The sequence below is a fragment of the Bactrocera tryoni genome, chromosome 3, assembly GCF_016617805.1.
Source record: "Bactrocera tryoni isolate S06 chromosome 3, CSIRO_BtryS06_freeze2, whole genome shotgun sequence".
In the NCBI taxonomy this organism is placed as follows: Eukaryota; Metazoa; Arthropoda; class Insecta; order Diptera; family Tephritidae; genus Bactrocera; species Bactrocera tryoni.
The window spans coordinates 79,185,265-79,205,589 of NC_052501.1; the positions used below are offsets into that span (position 1 = coordinate 79,185,265).

At 35.9% G+C, this 20,325-nt stretch overlaps 1 protein-coding gene across 11 annotated transcripts in view; it reads right to left on the reverse strand.

Moving 5' to 3' along the window:
- The window catches only part of LOC120772584 (transcription factor collier), an 87,463-nt gene that overhangs the window by 9,030 nt on the left and 58,108 nt on the right, over positions 1-20,325 (reverse strand). The gene's annotated exons all lie outside the window — the stretch shown is intronic.

A 20,325-nucleotide genomic window follows, 5' to 3' on the forward strand; every position in this document is an offset into this window, starting at 1 on the left:
GATAACTGAGTTGAATGTATACACTCATATGGAAGGCGACAGATTTACAATGTCCTCGACCGGAGAAGCAACCGGTAGATCAACTCTGAACTTTTGGATACGACAACGTATACAATTGACAGTTGGCGGTTATGAAGAACAGCTGATTTATGTTTACCTGCCGAATGTTTGTGGCATATCTTTACGTTACGTACACCAGTTCATTCCCATACTTATCCGTCATTGACGTTTCACGTATCCATTCTAACGCCGCCTTTAGTAACTTGGCTATGACAAGAGAGTACATAGATTGTACTGCCAATTGATGCTCTATTTATGCGACAACCAGCTGTTTGCCACGCATAACCGTTATCACTTTTCAGAAATTAATATTTAAATTTTCTGATTCTGAGCTCTTGAGTCTTATTGAGTAAAACCCATTTACTTATCTTTCAAAGTTAGATAACAGCGATACAAGAAAAAAAGCCTCGAAGAAGTTTGATTTCAAAGAAGATTTCCTGCACCAACTTCATAAATGTCACAATCGGATCTGCGATTTCTGTCGTCTCTGGAGCTCAAAGTGTTAACAAGCAGTTTGAGTAAGCCAAGTATTATATAATAACACTTACATGATGGTTTAGCAAACTACTTGTATAGTCTTTACTTGAACATATTGAATTTGAAGATCTATTATAAAGGATTTTACAAGGACTAGTACCTAGCTAAGTAAGGTGGAGAGTGGAGAAAGCTAGTTTTTGAAACTGACTCAACTACGTACAAATTTTTTAAGGTGTTTCCATAAGCCACCATTGCCTTTTCTTGAACAAATAATATAGATTAAATGGGCGTGGAAGTGAACGAGAGCAAGACGAAATATCTGGTGTCACCAAACAGTCGACCCAGTCGCAACTTGTTTCCCACGTCACTGTTGACAGTGATAATCGATTTCATAGATAATTTTGAGACCAAAAATATAAAACTCTATAAGTCACTCATTATTCCCGTCCTGCTATATGACGCAGAGGTATGGACGATGACAACATCTGAAGAGTCGACATTACGAGTTTTCGAGTGAAAGGTTCTGCGGAAGATTTATGGTCCTTTGCGCATTGGCCACGGCGAATATCGCATTCGATGAAACGATGAACTTTTAGAGTTATACGATGACATTTACATAGTTCAGCGTATTAAGAGGCAGCGGTTATGCTGGCTAGGTCATGTTGTCCGGATGGACGAAAACACTCCAGCTCTGAAAGTATTCAACGCAGCAGCCGCCGCGGGAAGCAGAGGATGAGGAGGACCTCCACTCCGTTGGAAAGACCAGGTGGAGAAGAACCTGGCTACACTTAGACTCTTGGAAGAACGGCTGCAGCTCTGTTGTAAACTCGGATATTACCGCCTGAACAGTCTACGTCAATAAGGAAGAATTCGTGCGTACATAACCTCAAAATCCCCGAAATTTTCGTTCTTTATCATAACAAGTGCCCGCAGAGCGTCGAAATAATTGCGCCACACTTTTATTATTATTATTAATTTGTCATTTTGTGTATTTCCGATACGAATAACGGCATCCGATTGACTTAAGTTGCATATTTAAAATAATATTTAGCTCACTTTCATATGGCCGCGAGCGAAAAAAGCAACAATACACCCACTCAACGCGCACGAAATAGTGTCAAGCACTCGCACTGCCTCATTCCTTCCTCCCACCCTCAATCCCAATAATGAATAATAAGGAAAACAGATGTTTGCCTCGCGGCGTAAAAGTTTATTTGCCTCTTTAGTTGGGCGCTTTTTCCTATACCAATGACCTCGGGTGCTTTTCGCCAGTTGATCTTTATCGAATATACGCTTAGAAGTACATATGTATGACAGCAGGCAGTCCGGCGACGTGTCAGATTGTCCTTTTGGTGCGGTTGTGTGCGTGTGCGCGCTCCTGCGGCGTTCACAGCGCTGAGACGTTTAAGGGTGCCAGCCAGTGTGTAAGGAGCACCGCGGCCGAGTGTTAATAACAAATCAGCCGAAGTGGCGTACACCGGAAGCCGGTGATACTCTTACTTATGTGCATAAACAAATAAACTTAAGCACTTAAGTGCTGCCTGTGAGAGGCACTTATGGGTTTTGAGTTCTCATACATACACACATACATACATATGTATATGTAGAGGTATACCAGGTATTGTTTAGCAATTTGTTTATCCCATTGAGGGTGTTAATAGATGTAAATTATATTAACGAATGCTCAGCTATTGCATTTTTTCTCCACGACAAATGTCGAGTTTTCACTTTTTCCGGACTAATATTTCAACACTTCGACTTCGTAATAAAAAAATTGAGGAAATAAGCGTCACAGGCATGTAAATTTTGTAGACAAATGCCGCGCGGCTCATATTTCTGCTATTGATTAACTACTTTGCGTCAGTTAGAGGGGGGTGGGAGAGGAAAGAGAGGAAGACACGCAAATTCTTGATTATGCTGTGTTGAAAAATGATTCCGGCAAGGTTTATATTTCGATTTTTTTTCTAAAGTCAGAAATGCACAGATGTTCAATTTAAGCAAGCGAGATGGAAGTAGAGACTAGATGACAATATTTGTGGAAAGGTAAGGGTTTTAAAGCGATGCAAGCGTTTGCTAGAATTTCTTCGGCTAAAAGCTTGATTGATAATTGAACGAAGTTTCTTTACTATTTAAGTATAGCATTTTAATTTTTTTCTAAGATACGGATAATCTTTTTAGAGACACTTTAGCTAAGTACGTTTGTCCATTTTAACCTTTGATATCAGAAGAGCCTGGTTTTCGAAGATATGTTAAACATTGGCAGCCTATTTCTTTTCCAAAAAACTGTGCTTACAGAGATGTTTCCAATAAACTGGATATTTCCATATTTGTTTTAAACATTTTTCGACATAAAATGTCTGAATCCCGATCCCGATTCTGATTTTTAATTCCGAAATTTCGGTATTTCTTTGAAAAATTCGAAATGGAAATTTTCGCATTTGTTTAAAAAAAAATAAATTTTATGTAAAATTTCCCAATCCCGATCCCGATCCCGATCCCGATCCCGATATCTTAAACCCTCGATTTTGACATTCTGAAATTTTGGGATTTCTTTGAAAAATGCGAAAGTCTAAATCCAGAAATTTCCATATTTGTTTTATAAATTTTGCGATGTATAATTTCTCAATCCCGGTCCTGATTTCTTAATACCAAAATTTCGGTATTTCTTCTAAAAATTTAATGATTCAAATTGCAATCTCAATTCCGAAATGTCTGAATCCCGTTCCCGATTTTTTGATCCCTCGATTTTTAGATTCTAAAAGTTCGGGATTTCTTTGAAAAACGTAATTGACTGAACCCGGAAATTTCCGTATTTGTTTTAAAAGTTTTTTGATGTAAAATTTCTCAATCCCGATTCAGATTTTTCAATCCCGAAATTTCGGGACTTATGTTAAAAATTTCATGATTCAAATTGCCTGCATACTGATACCAATCTAAATCCCTATCGCTATCTCGGTTCTGAAATTTCGGGATTTCTTTAAAAAATGCAAAATGGAAATGTCCGCATTTGTTTAAAAAAATTTTAATTTGATGTAAAATTTCCCAATCCCGATCCCTATTTTTTAATCCCGAAATTTCGGGATTTCTTTAAAAAGTTTTCCGATTAAAAATTCCGAAGCCTGGTTTTTTAATCCCGAAATATTAGAAGTAAATGTCTGAGCTTCATGTGGCCTACATCAACAAATTATTCAGTGACAATAGCTTTATTTTTTAATGATGCACAACAATTTGCTCAGCGCTCTCGCATTTATTTGCTGTCTAACTAATTACCATATACATGTATATACATACACATACATACATACATACATACATATGTATGGCATAGAAACGCATAATAGTTGGCCTAATTTGAGCTTGGGGCCATCTGCTGGCCGAATTTTTATCTCAAAGCCGAGCAATGTACCAAAGATTGATACTGTGCGATGAACTCGTGTATGAATGTATATTTGTATATCTTTGCGATTTGCTTGTGGATAAATGGACAATATTTTTTTCGAGATAAGTCAATTTTTATGTAGAAATAGTATTTATGGGATTTTAGAAGTGCATAACTGCCGATTTTTGTTCTTGACAAAAAGCGAAAAATTGAGGTTATGTGTTAATGTTTATGAAGAAAGAGTGAAGAAAAGACAACTGTTTGCAAAGGCAATGTGGTCCAAGCCAAGCGAAAAACTTTAGAGTAATTTCGGCTATTTGAGTTCACAGCGTGCGTCAAAATTTTGTTTTTGAGCTCCATATGTACTATAGTTAAGGCCATATCGACAGAATATCCATGAATCGGCGTGAATAATTCAGGAATTATAAAAACGGAGCAGTTTATGGAACTTTACTTTAAAAGCGCCAAAAACCACTCTGCTCTTTTAAATAAATAATATTGTTTCAAATATAAGACTAAAATAATATCAAAAGGGTTTGCGACTTTACTAAAAAAATTTTGAAGTGATATACATTAATATGTCCGTTTAGTCACTCAGTTTTTGAGATATCGTTCTGAAATTCGGCTCGCGAACTTTTCTTCATGAAAATCTGTTTATTTCGCGGAACCGGCGATATCGGACTAGTATAGCATATAGCTGTCATACAAACTGAACGATCGGGCCCATGTGCTTGTATGGAAAACTTTTTAATTTAAGGAGATATTTTAACGAAATTTTGCGTAGGCTTTAATCTAAGACAATTACACTATTTACGTAGAAATTATTTAGATCGGATCACTATAACATATAGCTGCCATACAAACTGAACGATCGGGCTCTAGTGCCGAGTATGGAAAACTTTTTCATTTGACGAGATATCTGCACGAAATTTTGCACAAGCAATAATGAAAAACAATAACGTGATCTCCGAAGAAATTGTAGAGATCAAACCTCTATAGCATATGGCTGCCATACAAACTGAACGATCGGGCTCTAGTGCTTGTATGGAAAACTTTTTCATTTGACGAGATATCTGCACGAAATTTTGCATGAATTATTATCTGCGCCAATACTGTAATCTTCGAAGAAATTGTTTAGATCGGATCACTATAACATATAGCTGCCATACAAACTGAACGATCACAGTCCATCAATTTTGTATAAGAGCTGCTATACAACCGAAGTTAACGTTTTTTTTATTGTTATCTGTTAAAATCTGGATATTCTTTAACATTTTGTGTAATAAATTACGTTAAGTGTGGCAACTCTGTTTTGTAAATGCATGCATAACAAATAATATTGAGTAATATATCAAATCCAGATGTTCACTGGAAGACAGACAACTGTGTATACATAGGTATGTGGGTACATATGTATGTGTGTTCAAATGTATGTTTGTATGTACATATCCAACAGTATTTTGATAGTCGAGGCAGCGCCTAAAAATTGTGTCATCCCAAGAGACACTTAAAAAAAGTAACAAACAACTACAAATGTATTTGCATATGCAGCTTATGTGTCTATGTGTGTGTGTGCATTTATTTTCACTGATAGTACACAACAACAACACCAGCACTATACAAATTTGTTAAGTTTAAAGCATATTAAAATGTTAAAAATAACGGGAGGCTGGCAGACAAACTGGCTGAAAGGCCGAATGGGACCTGTGCGCCCCGACGATTTGCACCGGGAGGGTGTCGGGTGTCGTGTGTCCGTTTATCGCCGGCACTAAAGTGGCGTAGGTTTTTCAAGAATTTTTTTGTTGCTCGTTGCAATCGCCACTGCATGTGTTGGTGATTTTTATTGTTATTTTTTGTTTTTATTGTTGCTTGTTTGTGTGTGCGTGTCTGTTGCAACTTGCAATGGTTTTGCGTTGCATGGTGGCGCTCGCATGTGGAAATGCAACACCAAATACTTGTCGCTGGTAATTTGAATACCGAAGAGCGCATCGTTTTATTGCACAACAACAATAGCAACAAATGTTTGAAACGTTTATGGCTCATTTGTAGATTTGTATGCGAGGCACTTATGCGTTTACGAGCATTTATACACACAGCTATGCATACTTATACATACATATACATATACATACATATGTATGTATGGGTATGTGATTCTGAAGTGGTTTTATTGTTTTCATGCTGCGCCATCGACATGTTGTCACTACAATCACTTAATTTTCTCAGAAGTGTAACGAAGTGATAATGATAATGATTAGCTGTAAAATAAGGAAGTTGAAAAATTATAAGGGAAAATTGGGTAAAAACCGAAATTTTCAAAAAATAAAATAAAATATAAATACTTATGTAAGTATGTACATATATAATTAAATTTTATATACATACATATGGACATACATATAGTATGTATGTATGAAGTTGAAAAAATATAAGGGAAATTTGACAAAAAAATTTCAAATTTTTCCAAAAAAAAAATAATATACATACATATGTACATATGTATTAAGTAACTAAAAAATTAGTAATAGCATTCTCTGCTGTAGAAAAAGGCATGTCATTGCCATTCGCCGGACACATAAATATTTAACCAGCTAAATAATAAAGCGACAGAAACATGCTCATTTGTCGCAAGGACTTGCAGATGGGTGTAGATTTCTATATTTGATTGTAGTTATTGTAATAAAACTTGTAAATTATGACTACAGCTGTCATGTTTGTATGTAAACGTCGATATATAGTACACTTTGTAGGACATTTCCGTCTCGTCTGTGCGTTACAAACTACGTAGCATTCTTAATAAACAATATTCAGGGTATAAAAGTACAAAAGCAACAAAAAAACTTATATGTATATGTATATACATATGTACATTTATTAAGGTGGGGGAAAAATCACATTTATTTGGCTTGGTACTAGGTTCTTAAACATGTAGAAACCTTTAAGAAAATCTCTCTAATTGTAAGCCTCTAGTTGTATCGGGATGGTCTTTCGCCTTACACTTTCCCATTTTGTTCTTTTTATCAGAAAGAAATATTCTAGTCTCACTTCCAACTAATTGTAATACAAATAAGCGCTCATACTTGGAGAGATTTTGAGGAGTTGACTAAGAACCAATTTTTCAGATTGCCAAGCGATTTCTTTTTTTACAAACTATTTGTATGTACATATGTATACATATATATGTACATATGTATATAGAAATGATATTGTGTAATTTTTCTGAAATTTCTAATGCAGTTATTCATGTTTTCAATTTTTTTTTTTAATTTTTCTAAATTTTTTTTCATATGTTTTTGGAATATTTTTTTATGTTGTTAGATGTTGCTTTTGTAACATGCATATTTTGTTATTTTACTGAAATTTTTACTATATTCTTTTTTAATTTTTTGAAATATTTTTTTCATTATTTTTTAAATATTTTTTTTTGCTTTATAATGTTGTTGGTTTTGTAATATGTTAATAAAAATGATATCTTGTTGTTTTACTTTTATTTTTACTGCATTTTGTAAGTTTATTAAATTATTATTATTTTTTTTAATTTTTTTTGCAAATTTTGCGGATTTCTAATATTGTTGTTTGTATAACATGCTAATAGACATTTTTTACTGTATTATTTTTTTTTAATTTTCTAATTTTTTTTTTAATTTTTTTAATTTTTCTTAATTTTTTTTTTAATTTTTTTACATTTTTTCCACATGTTTTATTACAAATGGTTTTTCTTTTACTTAAACATTGTTACCGTAAATTCTTTTTTATATGTATATTTGCAATATTTTTCTTTTACATTGAAATTTTGTTGTTTTTGAAATTAAACTTTTAATAACATCCTTATGCAAATAATATACTACATATCATATTTTTCTGAAACTTTTATTACAACTTTTTTTTTCGTTTTTCGATTAAAAAAAAAAAATTTAATTATTTTGCCTTTTTATAATAATTTTTTTATTTATTTATTTTTATTTTATTTTTTTCCACTTTATAATATTGTTGCTTTTGTAACATGTTTATTGAAATGACATATCTTATTTTTCTGAAATAATAAAATTTTAGTTTTGGCAAGCGCGCAGTTAAATTACCATTTTCGTAAACTCTGCCTGCGTATTCTTCAAATCTTTTTGTGTTCAATGTTGTGTGTAATTAGCCATTAAAACTTTCAAGCGGCACGTGAACGTGACCAGCTGTTCTTAATCGGGGCAGTTCAATAAGTAAATGTGTCTGTATTCACGGAAGGCAATAAAAATTGCCTTAAATATTTTTTTGTACAATTTTTTGTTTTTGCTTGAGAAAATATGTTTTCTAATGCTTTTTATAAATGAATATAAATAAATATATAAATAAAAATGAGGGTAATACAAAAAAAAAATAACAAAAATTAATAAAAACAAATTTAAGAAAATAAATAAGAAATTAACAAAAATTATTTAAAAATTATAATATTTTTTTGTAATATTTTATTTAAATCATTTTTTGTTTTTCGTATTTTCAATATTATCATAAATATTATATCTTTGTAAATGATTATTTGTTTTTTTTTAATATTATAAATAAAATAGAAATAAAAAATTAAGGAAATTATAAAAGTTAACTAATTTTTTTTAAGTTATAAATTTTTTTTAATTTATGTTAATTTTTCTGTTTTTATTGTTTTGAAAACTGTAATAAATATTATAATTTTTAATATTTACAATTTTTTAAAAGAAATTTAACTACCTTTTTTACAAAAAAAAATTATAAACTTGATTTTACAAAACATTAAAGTTTTTATGTAAGCATTGTATTAAAATAAAATTTTTTAAATAATTTAAAATTAACAAATTTTCGCTATCAAAATTGCCCTTTCACAATTATAATATTTTTTTTACCTAATTTTTTGTAAATTTTTTGTGTTTATTGTTTAAAAATTGTTATAATTTTTACCTGTTTTACCCACTTTCAAAATATCTTTTTATAATTATAATATTTTTTTACATAATTTTTTGTTAAATTAAAAAAAAAATAATAAAAAAATACATATGTTTAATAATTTTTTTTTTTGCGGAAATTCAATAAAAAAAATTTTAAGAAGAACTGTATTTAAATAATAAACTTCAAAATCTGAAAAATTTGCACTTTAATTTTTTTTATAATTATAATAATTTTTTCGAAAAAGTTTTTTTTAAGGTTTTTTACAAATCTGTTTTTTACAAAAATGTTTCTTATAATTTTTCCTACAAAAATTCGATAGAAAAAGTTTAATAAGCACTTTTCGTAAAATTTCTTAAATAAAGAAGAAACAATTTCAACTTAAGCATTATATTTAAATAATAAATTTTAAGAATTCAAAATTTCGTCTTGTAAAATACATTTTTTTAAGTGTAATAATTATTTTTTTATCACGCTTTGTTAATTTTTTGTTTTTAAAATTATAAAATTATTATAAGTTTTTTGTTAATTATTTTAAATTAATTTTTTGTGAAAAAAAATTAAAGAAAAAATTTCAACTTAAGCACTATAAATAAATAACAAACTTTAAGAATTTAAAATTTAACAAAGTTCCTCTTCCTGCAAAAAATCAATAAAAAAAATATTTTTACTGCCGGCACAAGAACGCCATAAAAATCGAAAAAAATATTGCAAAAACACAAATGTTCGGTTTGACTCCACATTTTAACGGTTTCAATGTCAAAGCGGCAATTTTTTGGCGAGCAAATGTGTTTGCAAGCAACTGGACACACAAATAAATAGAATAACGCTAGCAACACATACACACATACACACGTGGGCACAGCAAAGCTCTCAACTACACAAAGGTCTCGTTATGCACCGGCCACCACCATTTTGTTTTAGTTATTGTATTTGCCGTTTATTGCCGGCTACACGCACACAAACGCAAATACACATGTCTTTTATGCTGCCGCAGCCTTTATGGACACCAAATCCATATAAATGTATATATATATATATACATATGTATGTACGTATGTATGCAACAATGTCCTGTTGTCCCCACCTACTGCCCTGCGCAGCCACTGTCCGGCATCCACGGCCAGCGCAAATCGACATTTCACGCACCGCACACGTACACACGCACACGCGCGTATTTGGGGTGAATCCCTTTAAGCGCGTTGACTCCCCCGACTTATTTCTGTATCCCTTTGCCAACACTTTGCTTCTTCGTTCGCTCTTCTTTTTTATTGCTCTTGTTATTGTTATTATTGCAGCAACTATATATTTTTTCCAACCGTTACTTGTTCTTGTTGTTGTGCGCGCTCTTATTTTATGCCATTTGTTGGCATTGTTTATGGTACTCCCCCAACAACAACACACACACATTTTTCGATGGCTCGGCAAGGCAATGGCTGGCAGTGATGGCGGCTGGGTTTCCTGTCGCTTGTGGCAATGTTGAAAGTTCATTGTTTTCGGCTAGAACGCTGCGCACAAGTATATGTATAGCCGATGTGATAAGGGTTACTTGATGACGTGATTCGACGTTCTTGGCTCCATAAAAGTGGCTAAGTCGCATAAAGTCACGCAGAAAGCTCTTACTTATGGCCGTTATTTGGGAGGCAAGTAAGCAGCAAATACAAATACACACAGCCACGCACACAAACGCACACTTACGTACACATATACACACATTTATAAACGCTTACGGACACGCTTGCATAGTTAAAAAGCAACTTTGTGTTTTGCATAGCATACTTTCAGGGGGTGTTTTGGTTTGTTGTGCCTTTGTTGTCTCAAGCTTTCACTTTCGCTTTCTTTTCGCACACATACACACGCAAAGCAACGCACTCTCATGCATACATACATATGTGTCACAGCTTCTTTGAGTAGTCACTCAATTAGCACTCACTCAATTGAATTGCCTTTGAGTGCTGTTTTTGTTTATGTCAAGGCGTCGGTAAATAAAAGCACCATTGAAGTATGCGAAGAAAGAAACGGTGGTTTTGCTTGTGAGTATGTGCGTTTGTGTGCGCAAAAGAAAGCTTATGATGCACTCAACACGCATTTTCCTTTGTCAGCATACTTATTTATATTCTTCGAAGTGTGAAAGTCCTTTTTTCGTGTGTCACGCACTTCGTGTATTTCTTTGCTTCACATTTTCGCGTTTGTAGGTAAATACATACATATATATACATATATATTTATACTTATATATGTTGGTGGATGTCTATATTTTAGTTTTTGGAAAGGTTTTTTTACGCACAAACTTACTTGCTCATCGTTTGTTTTGGTTCTTTGCCCCGAAACTTTGGCAAGAAAGATTATCTATGTACATCGTCGTCACGGTGTTTGGCGTTAGCAGATACACACATACATACATATATATATACAAGTAAGCTATAAACAATCTTATAAATTTATATATGTACATCAGTACAAATGCTGTTGAATTAAAGTGTACCTTGTGAAAATTCTTTTTAAACACAAATATTTGTTTTGTGGCATCATTTCGTAACTGTTATAGATATTTTTTTGTTACCCAAGTATTGATTGTATTTTCAGTAGCCTTTCTTTCATACAACTTTATTATGAAAATGTAAAGGATGTGTTTCGCGTGCTTCGCTCAACTTATGTTCAACGTAATCGGCCTACTGAGCGTAGTATTCGTAACACCATCACCCATCTTGAGACCCAGCATTCACTATTGGATAATATTCGACCGAATAGACTACGTCCAGTAAAGAAAATATAGCGGCCGTGGCTGTGAGTGTACACCAAGACCGTGGAGAGTCGATTCGGTGTCGTTTGCAGCAACTCGGACTGACGTATGGAACGACTTGGCGCTTTTTAGGTCGAGATCTTAAATTGAAAGCGTACAAAATCAGATTTATACAAGAACTGAAGCCGCTCGACTTTCCCAAGTGACATCGCTTAGCTCTAGAAGCTCTTGAAAAGATCCAAGAAGATCCGACGTTTTCGAGCCAAGTTTTGTTCAGCCATGAGCCCCACTTCCGGCTCAATGGGTATGTAAGTAAGCGATATTGCCGTATTTGAGACGAAGAGTAGCCTCAAGAGATGCAAGAGCAGCCATTTCGTCAAGAAAAAACAATGGTTTGGTGTGGTTTGTGGGCGAGTGGCATCAGCGGTTCATATTTTTTTCAAAAATGATGCCGGTGAGAACGTAACCGTCAATGGCGTCCATAATCGCGCCATGATAACCGACTATTTGATAACTGAAATTGAAGCTCGTGATCTCGGCGGCATTTAGTTTATCAAGAAGGCACCACTTCCCACACCTCGCATCAGTCAAAGGATTTATTGGGAGAACACTTCGGTGAGTTGATAATTTCACGTTTTGTGCCGGTCGATTGGCCACCAAAATCGTGTGATGTCACGCCGTTAGATTTTTTCCTGTGGGGACATGTAAAGTCTAAAGTCTATGCGAACAATCATGCTATACTATTTTAAACTAGAAGTTCCGTTTCGACTACAGTCGGGTCTACGTAATCGCAAACGATTGGATTTCTAGCCGGCCAAAGACTACCAACTCTGCAGAGTTCCTTAAAAGCGAGTTTACGTTTTTGCTGGCTAACCAAGTAGCGCAGAGTACAGCAATGACAGTTTTTCACAGAGACACGAAATCATAAGCCAAGGAGGAAGTTTGTGTTGTTCTTTTTCAAAATCTGCTTAAGAAGTCTGATTTTTTATATAAGTTTTCCTATCGGAATGAACACACTAGCTTCTTTCATCTTCAAACTCATCCAATGGGGAATATCTAGTGTTTCAGGAATTCTCTGAATTTATTCTTGTTCTTGCGATTTTTAAAATGAATCATAAATGCCCTTTATCCAACGCGTATCTCTTCCATAAAACTGACTTCCGTCTTTTGAGAAACAAAGTATTCAGTGGTTATCAGCATAATTCTGGACTCCACATCATGGTTTTCAAATATTAGAGGCGATGGTCGATTCAAAATCGGGTTGTTCGTAGTTTTTTAGCGTCAAGCTACTTTCAACTTGTCAAAGTTTGGCTATAATCTCAGTTTCCTACGTATTAACTAGCAGGGCAAATGTATGAAATGAAAATTCGTGAACCCAGGCGCTCCAACTGTTACCTCACCTTTCGCTATGCTGGGTTTAAACGAGCAGAACTCAGAATTTTTTCACAGCAATCGTCTTGGAGGCAGGAGTCATTTGTCTCTACACATGACTCCATCTTCCAAGATGATGAAAGTTCTTTGATTGCCATTCACTTCGGAGTGGCCAGAAATGATTCTTTTACATATGGCTCAAGCAGCTCACGCCTTCTGCTCCTAGAGCAAGCATCCTCTGGGTAGCCTAAGAACATCCGTTTGAAGGCGAGCTAAAATATGAAGGCGAAACATGCCGTCTACAGGGTTGTGCGCTGGGTTTGGGACCCGCCACGAAAAAAACGTCCCAATAAAAAGGAACAAAAAGCCTCAGAAGAGAAGCTGTTGTTAACTCGGCTATAATCGCGTAAGAGTTTTCTACGCGAGTAAAGAAGAAGAATCATCATCTTGAGCTGAGCAAATCTCCGCTTTTAACTGCATTTCGACGGAATTCGTGAACTCTGCTTCTATAATCAGCTTAAAAAGTTTCCTACACAGATTTGCTTGAGACAGTTTCCGCTAAGTCGGCTTACTAAACTTCGTCAAATAACAAAGGACGCTTCATAAAAGAACGACGACTTTCAACCTTTACTTTTTTGCGTTTGTAAATGGCCGCCGCAAGCTTGAGCTTGAACTGATCGCCAGCCACGACCAGCCGTATTTTTCGTACTTTTTGTCTGCAGAATATATTTTTAGAGCGAACTAATCCCAGCTCGCGCTATTATTAATATACGCCTCTACCAATTGTGGATCATGTACTGGGCCGCTGCTGCCACTTCACACGTCAACACGGGACCGAAAGTGGGCATTCAAAACGACGCAGAGCCGACAAAGTGCGCGGTAACTTGACTTTCATGGCTGCGCGGCGCATGGATGCACGTAATCGGTATTGCACAAAAACCAAAAGGGACAAAGGGCAAGGGGAGGGCAAGAAAAAACGAACGCCTTAACGAATAGAGTTACCAGCCAGCCGAGTGCAGGCAGATCAAGCAAAGAAATGAGAAATATATATATGCATTATATACATATACATATGTGTGTGTGCAGGAATGGAGGGGGAAAAAAGCGCGCGTACGCGACTGGCGTGCTGAATCCTTAATAAGGAAAGCAATTGCCAATTGACAATCAGCAATTGCCAATTGCAACACTGCCATTGCGAGCGCTGCGTGCATGCGGGCGCGTGAATGCGTGCGTGCGTGTGCTTGTGCGCAGGGCATCTTCAAAGCGTTGCCATACCTTGCAATAATGAGTAGATTAGCGCAGAGATCGATGCGCTTTTTTATGTTTCAATACTTTTTATTTTTGTTTTTATTGTTGTGCGGTTTTTCATTACGATTTGGGTTTGTGGCAGCCAAGCCCTGTTGGCTGGCTGGCCACTTGGCTGGCTGTTGGCTGTTGGCTTGTCGCGCAACGCTTGTTTCATGTCCAAAATCGTAGTGAACCACTTTGGTGGTCCGCGGATCACATTTGGCGGTGGCCAAGAGTGCGCGGTAAATTGTTTGTCACGCTCATGTGGACGTGACATTTGCCAGAGTCGCGCCGCGCCGCCGTTGGGCTGATGAGCCGCGCGGCCGCAGGAGCCCAACTCGGCTGCTGACAACCGGTGGCGTTGCTGATGATGAGTTTGCGGCTGCTGCGAGTGATGATGGGCATGTTGTTGGTGAAGCTGTTGCGGCGGACAATGAGAGCGCAGGAATTTCGGCGACATATAGAGCGCGTTTGCGGCTCAACAATGTAGTGTGTCCGTCTGTGCGTGCATTTCTATGTGATACAATTCAATGAAACAAGCGTGCAAACAAGCTAAATGCGTTCGATTCCCGCAGCTGCAAAAACAGTAGCTACAAAAACAATACGCGAAAAATTGTATAAAATTGTGGGCAACAACAAAATATAAAAATAAATAAACGAGCGCGCGGCTGCATAAAAACCGTGGAATGAAATGAATGTTGTAGTTGTATGGTTTTTGGTGCTTGTAAGCAAATGGTATAACAAAAGCAACAACACACAACACATGCACTTATTTAGTTGTATGTTACAGTGGCTTAATTGAATTTTCGCTTTTTTATAATTGAATGCTCGCTGTGTGTTCCGCCTTATGTAAACTGTTTCGTTAGTTTTTTGTTTTTTTTTTTTTTTTACAGTTGATTCGAAACGTTTTCGAAAGTATGCTGTAGTTGCTTTATAAACTTTAAAATTCCTTTAATTAATGCTTTTGCATAATTTTTTTTCGGTGGAAAAAAATTACTATTTAATTGTGTTTGAAGAATGACGCGGTTGAGAAAAAACAGAAAGAAATTATTATTGAAATAAAAATTTAATAAAAATACCAAAAAAATTTTTTTGAAAAACAAAAAAAATTGCAAAAGAAAAAAGTTATTAAAAAAATAATTTTTGAAAACCAAACGAAAATCGTTTTTGAAAAATAAAAACAAAAATATTTTTGAAAAAAAAAATATTTTTTGAAATATACAAAAAATAAGTTTTTGAAAATCAAAAACAAATTATTGTTGAACATTTTTTAAAAATAAGAAATAATAATAATAATTTTTGAAAAAAGACAAAGAAAAATTATTTTTGAGAAACAAAAAAGAAAATAATTTTAAAAAAGACAAAAGAAAAATAATTTTGAAAAAACAAAATTTTGTAAAACAGAAACAAAAAAAATATGAAAAATTCTTAAGCACTTAAAGTTTTAACGAAAAAATTCAAATAATTTTTATACAAATTAGAAAAGTAATTTTTGTCGAATAATACTTTGACAAAATAAAATTTTCAAAAACAAAAAAATATGAAAAACATTGGAAAACACCATTTTTGAAAACAATGAAAAAAAATTAACAAAAATAAAATTAATAAAAAAATATTATTTAAAAATACATCCAATTGTGTAAAAATTGATTTTGAGGATAAATTAAAAAAAATATGTACATATACATACATACATACATATATATTTGAAAAACAAAAAAATTTGAAAAGTCAAAAAATAAACAGAAAAAATAGAGTAATTAATAAAAAAATATTGTATAAATAAAAAAATTAAGTAATAATATATACATATATGTATGTACATATACATACATATGTATTCTAAAGCACTGAAAATTAAAAAAAAAATCAAGTAATTTTTATACAAATTAAATGAAATATTTTAAAGCGTAATTGAACGTAAATACAGAGTAATAGATAAAGAAAAACAAACGGTTGAACAATAATAAATTATTATTCAAAAAAATTGGGAAACATCGAAAAAAACATTTTTTTAACAAATTAAAAAAATATTAAAAAAAAAAAACAAATTATTTTCGAAAAAAATCAATGCATAAAAAATAAAAAATAATTTTTGAAAAAAAGGAACTCAGGATCAAAAATTTCGTTTGTATAATTTTACGAAAAATTTATCGTAACTCTTGCCAACAGGTGCTTCTTTGGCCTGTGTAGGCAATTGAGAAGTAAAGTGCTCTCTCGGCGAACAAAGATCAAACTCTACAAACTCAACAACATCTTATGAAGGAAGATTTATGGTCCTTTGCGCATTGACAACGGCGAATACCGAATGGATGATAACACTCCAGCTCTGAGAGTATTCGACGCAGTACCCACCGTAGTGAGGACAGGAAGCGGAATACCACCACTCCGTTGGAAAACAGAGTGGAGAAGGTCCCGGCTACACTTGGAATCTTCAATTGCCGCCAAGTAGCGTAGAAGAACGATAACCGCGTAAACGGTGTCTACGCCAATAAAGAAAAAGTTTTACCAGAGATTATAAGATTTAAAGCTTGATTAAGAAAATATGTGGCGATTGACTAACTTCATTTTATATTTAATATAAAGATTTTCAACCAAATAACATCAAATCCCACACCCCTCATCCGTCCGAAATAATGCTTCATCCTTGCAACGGAGAGACAAAAAAGTGCAAAACCATAAGCACGTACGAAAACATCGTCGTAACTGTCAGCTAGCTGCCAATATGTACGAGCGTCGTTCGCATTAGCCGAGCGCTTTATCTCAAGCTGCCGAGCTAAGTATGTAAGCTTACCACCGCCGCTTGTCGACAGCAATAACATCACGCGCTTATCACTTTTTTCGCCGCTGTACTTGTACGATATTAAACTTACAATATTTACGATTATTATTAATTCAATCCTCACGCTATTAAATGGTGAACAACAACAACACACACGCAACACCGAAGAACCGGTGGAAAAAACGAGCCAACGACAGCGACGCACTATTATTTAGTTGGCTAAGCCAATTTGCACGAAACGACGACGGCGGCGGCGACGGCTTAAAGTGGGAAATCAATAACGTCTTTCAGCGACGCGGCTTTTGTAGTTTGCAGTTTTTTTTTGGTATTTTTATTTAAAATAAATCTGCTTGATGACTCCAGAGAATACTCTTAACGTACATTTAATAAGCGACACACACATACACACATACAAGTCTACCTCATGCGACCTAAGTACACGTGTATCTAGCCCCCACCAAGCGCGGAGCGGACGCACAGCAGCTCTTCTAGCCCGCCGCTGATCCTTCGCCATGCAACCCCACTTTAGTGAGCGCCGCCAGCGTCCGAGCCAGCGTCATCGTCACCGTCACCGCCACCTTGACTCTTGGCATCGCCTAAGGGACTCGTATTTCTGCGCGTCGCGTGCCGCATTACATGTGCCAGTAGCTGTCGAACTGACGAGCTGCTGCTAGACCCCGGCAAGCTAGTATGTGTCTTAGCGTTCTATTCTTATGAGTTTTTGTTGCCGTTTTGCTTTGCCTTGCAGTTTCTTTGTTGCTCTCGCACGGCTTTTGTCGTGTTGTTGACGGTTCCGTTTGTCGGCAAGTCAATCATTGCTATTAATCAGCTCAGTTATTGCTGCTGACCGCTGAAAGTTAGGAGGTGGTAGACAAACAGAACATCGACAACAACAAAGCGTACAAATATGTAATAAGTATGTGGTGAAAGAAAGCAAAGCCGCCAGTAAGTAGCTCAAAAATACTTTGATTTTTCGGTAATTGTGGCTGTCAAGCGGCCGTGTCTTCGGGAGGAATGTGCGTTGACTGCGGTTGTGTTTGATAGGAAGACGAACGGGTGACGCACCGATATTAGCTGAGTTGAATCGAGCGAACAAATATTTATTAAACACTTTTTAAGCTAATTTTAGCATGGAAGAGCGCTGGATTAGTGGATCCTCACCCAAGTTGTGTCCAAAGCCAGCGACTTCTTCTGCTCCACACTTGTTGAGCTAATTTTATCATTGAAGAGCGCTGGATTGGTGGATCCTGACCGCTGGATTAGTGCATTCTGACCCAAGTTGTGTCCGAAGCTAGCGACTTCTTCAGCTTCACACTTGTTGAACTCATTTTGGCGTGGAAGAGCGCTGGATTAGTGCATTCTGACCCAAGTTGTGTCCGAAGCTAGCGACTTCTTCAGCTTCACACTTGTTGAACTCATTTTGGCGTGGAAGAGCGCTGGATTAGTGCATTCTGACCCAAGTTGTGTCCGAAGCTAGCGACTTCTTCAGCTTCACACTTGTTGAACTCATTTTGGCGTGGAAGAGCGCTGGATTAGTAGATCTGGACCCATTATGTGCCAGAGGCCAGCGACTTTTTCAGCTTCACACATGCTCAGCTCATTTTGGCGTGAAGAGCGCTAGATTAGTAGATCCTGACCCAATAAGTGCCAGAAGTCAGCGACTCCTTTAGCTTCTCTGCTGGAGAGCTCATTTTAGCATGGAAGAGCGCTGGATTAGTGGATCCTGACCCAAATTGTGTCCAAAGCCAGCGACTTCTTCAGCTCCAGCGCTGGACTGGTGGATCCTGACCGCTGAATTAGTGGATTCTGACCCAAGATGAGCCAGAAGTCAGCGATTTCTTTAACTTCACATTTGTTGAGCTCATTTTTGCATTGAAGAGCGCTGCATTGGTAGATCCCAACCCAAGTTATGTCCGAAGCTGGCGAATCTACAGCTTAACATTTGATAGAGTAATCATTGAAGAGCGCTGGATTAGTGGATTCTGGCCCAAGATGTATCTGAAGCTGTCGACATCTACAGCTTCACATTTGTTAAGCCCATTTTACCATTGAGAAGCGCTGGATTAGTGGATCTTGAACCAAGATGTGACTGAACCTGGCGACATCGATAGACTTGACAGGAATTTTGTCTTTTGTTTACAAACTGATGTCTTTTGGAAACACTGTAGCGATCTCTATGCCTCTTTTTCAGATTCTACAAATTCAATGGAGGCTTCCTACTACACTTCTCGATAGAAAAAGTTACGACATCGAAGTTGTAGACTTTGAATCTTGCCTATAACATCTTTTCATACTTTGCTAGGACTGGTCGCTAATTATGTACTGTCCGTTTTATAGGAAGCTTCAGATGCTGTCACTAAAGCTTTCTCTTAAAGATCTGAGCGGAAGTAAGCGCAGTCCAGCAGCTATGTTTTCACATTATCTCCGAAAAATTTACTAGACAACTTCTCTCTTAGCAATTTATGCGTACTCGCTTCTAATAAACGGGTCTAATGGAAGCTTAAACTCGATAGGAAGCTTATTACCGTAAAGAATATTGGGAGACAGAAGAAAATCCTCATCAAATGGCATTAAATAATACTAATTATTATCGGCATATTTCAAACGATACAAAGTGCATTGACTGTCCAAGTCTTCGAACCTCACAAAAAAGACATAACTGAAAAAGTAAGAAATAACAAAGCTACGCTACCCAAGCCTCATGCCTAAATCGAAGTACGATTGAGCTTCCTAACTCGCAATCAATCGCTTACATACCAAATCACGCTGCTACATCATCAAATCGTCGGCGAAAATGCCGTTTCAACAAAGGAATTTAGAATTCGTTCATAATTTTCTAGGACGACACTGCGATCAATAAAAAAACCAGAGGGACAAAATAGACTAGCGGCAAGTCCAAAGGCTTACAAATGTAAGCAGTGGCACTGCAATGCGGATTACCATTGTTCTACCGCCAGCCAAGACACAGTCGGACACCCAGAGTCACTTAAATAAGTGCAACGAGTACGCACGCGAGCTCCAACCGAATGCTTTAACTACACGAGCCAGCCGTTCGCCACATGACTACCTATATGTAGCGGTATGTGGAGAGGAAAACTCACAGCATTCAATACAAATATACGTTTGCTTCGTGTGCTTATAGTTTATTGTTGTTTGTGGTGATGCATTTCAATTATGCGACCTACGTTGTATTGAGCATTAAGTTGCAACAGTTGGACGCCTGCTACCGAAAGCGCAAACTTGCACGGAGGTCCACATAACTTCAACACTCATTCACCCGACACAGTGACGACGGACGACGGACGACCACGACGACATCAT